Source organism: Ictidomys tridecemlineatus, chromosome 11 (assembly GCF_052094955.1).
Source record: "Ictidomys tridecemlineatus isolate mIctTri1 chromosome 11, mIctTri1.hap1, whole genome shotgun sequence".
Classification (NCBI taxonomy): domain Eukaryota; kingdom Metazoa; phylum Chordata; class Mammalia; order Rodentia; family Sciuridae; genus Ictidomys; species Ictidomys tridecemlineatus.
The window spans coordinates 7,539,726-7,545,864 of record NC_135487.1 but is presented as its reverse complement, the minus strand read 5'-3'; positions in this window follow the sequence as shown (position 1 = coordinate 7,545,864).

Here is a 6,139-nt window from a genome sequence, read left to right as displayed (position 1 = left end):
CCCTTTTCTATGACATTTGTCAAGGATGCCATTGTCCTGTGATGAGTCCTCTCTGGGACCTCCTCAGATCCCCTCCAGGGATGATGTGGGGTCACTTATGTAGGGTGCCTGGCACAGCTCCCGGGTGGCACCTGATAAGCAGGGGCTGTCCCGCTGCTGCCGCACTAAGAACACGGTGTCTTCAGCATCTCTTGTCTTTCCCTGGCCTGCGGGCACACCGTGAATGGATAGGGCCTGTTGGACAGAGAGACGAGGCCCAGACATTTTCTTGCTGGCGAAGCCCAGGAGACAGACCTCCGCACACTGTGGAGACTCCTGCTGATTTCCCAGGGTCTTCCCAGCACTCTCCTGCTGGGTGCCGGTGACCTTGGGTGAGTCACTGACTCTGATTTTTTTTTTTCTGCTTGTAGAATATGGGGCAGTGAGGCATTGAATAAGAGAAGACTTTGCATGGATTTCCAATTGTCCTTTGATCCACGAGGTAGTGGACACCAATTCTGATGCAGATTCCAGTCACTTCCTTTCCAAAGTGGGCACATAAAACCAGAAGAAACAGAACAGAGAAACCCAACCCTGTCGGACAGTCTCACTCCCCTGTGAGCAAGCAGGGCCCATCAGGAGACACCCAGGGAGGAGGGCCTGGCAGGGAGTCCTGGCCCCTTGTTGCTGGGCTTTTTCTGGGGTTCCGTCTGGAACCCTTCCCCGTGATGTTCACAGGCGCGCTCCGTGTCTTGGCCTGGGTAGCTGGGTCAGCGCCGACCTTGGTGCCTGTGCACATGGGCTTCTCACTCTTGCAGAGGCCAGTCACCGTGAGCAGCAAGACAGTGGCAAACGGGGGCAGGAGAAGGTGAAAGAAGCCCACGGACCGTGGAGGCTTGGAGCCCGTGGCTGGACTCTCCGGGGCTCCCAGGCCTCATCCCTGTCCTTGTGTCCGGGCCCCTGGTGAGTCCTCCACCCTGCCATGAGGACTTGCAGTGCCCACACTACGGCTCGCGGCCAGGAAGATGTCCTCCTGCGCGGTGGCTCTTCTGCTTTCCTCTTCCAGTGCGTCTGTGCAGGGGTGTGAGAGCCCCTGTCCAGGGAGGGGCTCCTGTTTCTGTGACGATTCAAAAGCAAGAGGAGGGGGCGTGATTCTGAAATATTTGTCCCAAAGGCACAGAATTCGAACTTAGGGCAGCTTCCGCGGCTGACTTGTCTGTCTTTCTTTTTTGTGCTGCTGGGGATGGAGCCCAGGGCCTTGGGCAAGCACTCTACCAACCGAGCTGTGTCCCAGCCTGTAAAGGTAAAATTTCCAAGCTGATTCTAAGCCGCAGAGCCTGAGTTAAAGTGTAAAAGACCAGGCATCCTAAAGTTTCCAAAGTGCAGGGATTGGGTTAAAAAGTAAAAGACTAGTATTGTTAGAGTCCCTCTGCTACCCCCAAAACCTGTAATCCCTGTAGCTGTTAGGACAATACTGGAACTGCCCAGTAAATATTTCCACTGACTTTCTGGTTGTTTAATAGCTAAGGGTTCCGAGTTGCTTGGCACGTAGGCATTGCAGGACCTAAACCAATCAGTTTGAATGTGTACCCCACCTAGGAGAACCAATCACTCCTGCCCTAATTGTTCTCGCCAATGTATGCACTAATCCTGACTCAGGGTTGTTGTTCAATTTTCCCGCGCCTCATGATGATTTGTTCTGATTTATGCAAAGCCCCCCACCCTCTCCAAAAAGTGTACTTAAGCTCCGCTTGAACTCTGCTCTGGGCTCTGAGCCGCTCTCCCTTCTTGAGTGGGCACAGAGTCCCAGCGCGCTGGAACAGGATCCTCAGTAAACTTCCCCCCCTGCGATTGCATGAAGTGAGTCTCTTGTGTGGTTTCTCCCCTCCGACGCTCCGCTGCACCCCAACAAGCCCACAGCTGGCTTTTAGAGACCAGCCAGGTTCTGGGATGTCCTCCTGGAGCTGTAAAGCACCGGAAATAATTCCTAATGTCCCCTTTGCTTTGCCATCTCATCCGGGTCCTATAAAATGACCGCTGGGTGAGGCTCGTCCTGGCAAAGCCTCCCCACTTAGAAATGTTGCCCTGTCCCTCCAGAGACCTGTGTGCTCCCATCGGGCCTCAGCGGGCCCATCAGAGTGCCCCGTGGAACCCTTGGTGCTCATAGAAAAGGCAGGAGAAGCAATTGCCTGCGCCCTGCTGGATCCCAGGAAGCCAGCTGCACAGAGGGCGGGACAGTACCGCCCAGGAGGAAGCCAGTCCGGCTCTGCTCACTGCAAGTCTCTGCTGTCCGGCATTTCTTTCAACCATTTATCCACGGAGCAAAGCTCCTCTTTATTTCATTATGTGTGTGCATGTATGAGCGCGTGTGAATGTCTATGCATGTGAACACACGCCTGTGTGGACGTGCTCCCACAGACGCTGAGAATCTGGTTCGGAGCTTCTCTGCAGCCCCGGAACCTGGCGCAGCCTAGAGCTGGCCTTCCCCAAGTGCACGCTGCTCCCGCCTTCCCACCTGCATGGTGCTGGAGTTTCAGGGGAGGCTTCTGAGGACCGTGGCTGTGCCGGAGCAGAGGATCAGAAGCACAAACAAGCCCTGCCACAAACAAGCTGCTGGCCCTGTGGCCCTCCATGCCTGTCCTGCTGTGGCTTATCTGCTGTGGTGTGTCTTTCATGTCTGCCCCTAGGGCAGGCTCTGGGAGGCCTCACTGCCCTCTCAGGAGGTGCCCATGGAGCCTGAGGCTGTGCCGTGCACCAGGAGATAAGGGAAGAATGAGGACAGGGCAGGATGGCAGGGGCCTCCACTGCTCTGCTAGTCGGAAAGCCCTGGGAGGAATCCCCACCCGCTGCTCCCTGAGAGGCAGCCTGAAGGTGAAGGTGAAGGTGAAGGTCTGGCAGCACCCCTGACTCTGGGGGGCTGGGGAGTGGGGCAGGGGCATCAGTGACCTAGTAGGTGCTCAGTAAACTTGTACCATGGGTCATGGACATATATTCAGGTTTGGGAGTCAGACAGACTTTGGCAGGGCCTCTGGCTCTGCCGCCAACTAGCTTAGCACCACTGGGCAGGTGGCCTCACTTCTCTGTGCCTTCCTTTTCCTCCTCTGCAAAAGTCGGCCTAACAGTTTCCATTTCCTAAGAGGATGGGGGCCTCACGCAGTCAACAGAGGCCAGGGCTGGATGTACCCTCATGTTTCCCCTCTCGGAACATGTGCTGCTCCGTGCCAGCCACTGACCCGAGGTCAAGGTGGAGGGCACAGAGACGGTTCAGGACCACAGTGTACAGAGCTGCACTGACCAGTCACCAGGACGAAGGAGCTGGGTCCCCTACCTCTGGTCTCCTGGACACACACCTGGGTGTTTCACGATAGGCCAGAGTGTGGCATCTCCTGGCATATCCTGGGGGTGGGCTGTGAAGAAGGGCAGGGGGAACCTCTATTTAGCCATCTGCCTACTCACTCACTCTCGCCCTTCCATCCCATCCTGACCCAGATTGATACTGGGTGGACATTTGCTGGATATTTGTACCCAGGACCCAGGTAGTTGGTGCTGGTCATGTTGTCACCTAAAGTTCAAGATGACCAATGGAGATTCTGTCCAGAGTTCCATAGCCACAAAGACCATTCTGCTGCGGGCCTTGGTTCTGTGATCCAGGGTTTAGGGCACTGTGCCCCTGAAGCCTCCGGATGGCCAGTTTTCTGTGTTGAAGGCCTTTAGAACAAAAATGGCGCAATTCCAGCAGCTCGGGAGGCTGAGGCAGGAGGATCCCGAGGTCAAAGCCAGCCTCAGCAACTCTGTGAGGTCCCAAGCAACTCAGTCAGACCCTGTCTCTAAATAAAATACAACAAAGGGCTGGGGATGTGGCTCAGTGGCCAAACACCCCCCGGGTTCAAACCCCAGTACCCCCCCCAAAAAAAACCCCAAAAAAACGAGGACTTGGAAATGAGATCTGGCCTCACGTCTGCAATATCAACTCTGGCTGAGTCTGTGGCCCGCCAGCTTGCTCTACAGACTACAGACTTGCTAGCCCCTACAATCATGGAGCCAGTTCCTTAAAATAAATCCACCATATATGTGTGTCTATCACACGTTAACGTGTTTATATGTATGTGCATGTATGCATAGTTAATTTAAGATACATAAATATAAATTTCCTATTGGCCGTTTCCTCTGAAGAACCATGACTGATCCACCCCAGTGAAGCCATCTGACCCCCGAAGGCGGCGGGCAGGCTGCCAGCACAGCGCTGACATCCGTGTGGCCTTGCGTTTGACAGGACTTGACCCTTTGTACCTCAGCACTGCTCTAACCTGTATTAGCAGAAATGGGTTCAAGTTCACAGCCCAGGACAGAAGGGGCTTTCAAAGCCCAGTGTGCCTTTCTGCAGCCGTTGACCCAGGTCAGCAGTATAGGTGAGGGGTCAGCAAATTACAACCGAAGGGCCAAGCCCGGCCTGCGGCCCCTCTGTGCAGAGAAGGTTTCCTGGCTGCGCCCCGCGCTGGTGTCCTGCATTTGTGGGTTACCTCTGCCCTGAGACGGGGGTCAGGGCAGGAAGGCTGTGATTTGGAAGACCCACAGGAGGGAGAAATTCTGGCCTTGATCCTTCAGAAGCATCCTTGGCAGCAGCTTGTTAGGCCACCTGGGGCCTGAGCAGCCACTGGGGACAGTGAGTTCTCAGGAAGGTCGGGGGTGGCAGTCCTCAGCCTGCAGTTACTCGACAGGCAGAGTCCTGAGCCCATCAGGTCCAGGTGGGGCTCAGAAGCCGGGGTCTGCTCCATGGCCGAGGCCCCATCTTTAGGGAGCGCTGATTCGGGGAGACCTGCTTTCCCATCTAGGCTGGGTGCGGAGATCTCTGTAGGTCCCTAGGTGGAGGGTCCCTGTCCAGGGCTAACCAGCCATAGGTGTGTCTGGGGCTTTGGGAGGCAGGGACACGGTGCCACCGGGAGCCGTCACACAGCCTCCTCTGATGAGCTAGGCCTCTGACAGCCTGGTCTGCACAGTGTCCTCCCTGGTACTGAGCCAGGGCTCCCGCTGGCCAGTTCACACACTTCCCCCAGACGGCACCTGAGCCCAGGCCGACCTGGCCTTGAGGCTGTGCTCTTCTTCCTCACCCTGCTGACCCTGCACTGGCCACCCAGGCCCAGAACGGAGCCTCTGGAGGCCTTGCCGCTGTGGCCAGCCTTGTAAACTGTTTGGGGCCTCAGCAGCCCCAACCCTAAGATGGGACCTGCCCAGGAGGTCCAGATAAGGGGCCATGCCAAGGCCCAGGGGAAAGGTCCGCCTTACTTGCTGCCTGGCTCAGAGCCCATGCTCGGTCAAATGTGTGGAGTGAGGGACGGGAAGTGGCAGGGGAAATACTGGGCTTCGGGTCCCTTCAAGGGCCCTGGCGATGCTCTGTCATCCCAGACAGACCATCTGCTGGAGGAACAGAAGGAGGCAAGGCAGCTCAGCCACCATCTCTTTATTTACAGCTCGCAGCACACATGCAACATGACGTCCTAGGTCTGCAAGAGTGCAGCCCCCCCACTGCTCCCACACCTTCAGGAGGAGCCACAACCCCTCCCCGGGAAATTCCCTAAGTCAGAAAACCCTATGACTGAGGGTCCCAAGCCCAGGTGCCCCACCCATTTTCCTCTAAACACAGGACCAGTGCCAGCCCCGGAGGCAGGGCCTCAGAGCTGCAGAGGCTGAGCGGCATAGCAAGCCGGATCTCAGTTTGCTAGTACACGTTTGAATACCAATGCCCTGAGTCATCCCAATGTCCCCCGCCATCCCACATCTCTGTTTTCCATCCTGCATCCCAGACCTGGGACTCTCAAACTTCATGGCGCACTAGAATGACCTGGAGAACTGACCCAGGTGGCTGGGTCACCCTCCCCTCCCGGACACACATACCAAGATTGGGGTTCAGTAGGTAGAAGGGGTGGAGCCTGAGGTTCTGTGCTTCCACCAGGCTCCTGGGCAATATGGCAGGCCGAGGCCACATGGTGAGGGGTGAGGACTGGCCTCTTGCAGCCGGAAGTGGCCCCAGGAATCCTGCATCAGATCACCTGTTCCACCTTAATATCCAGAAAACGGACTCCATGAAATAGAAACCCCTGGTTCTGCCACGGCCCACCCCTGCCCACAGCCTCCCGGGTGCAGGCACACACTGGCTACTGCA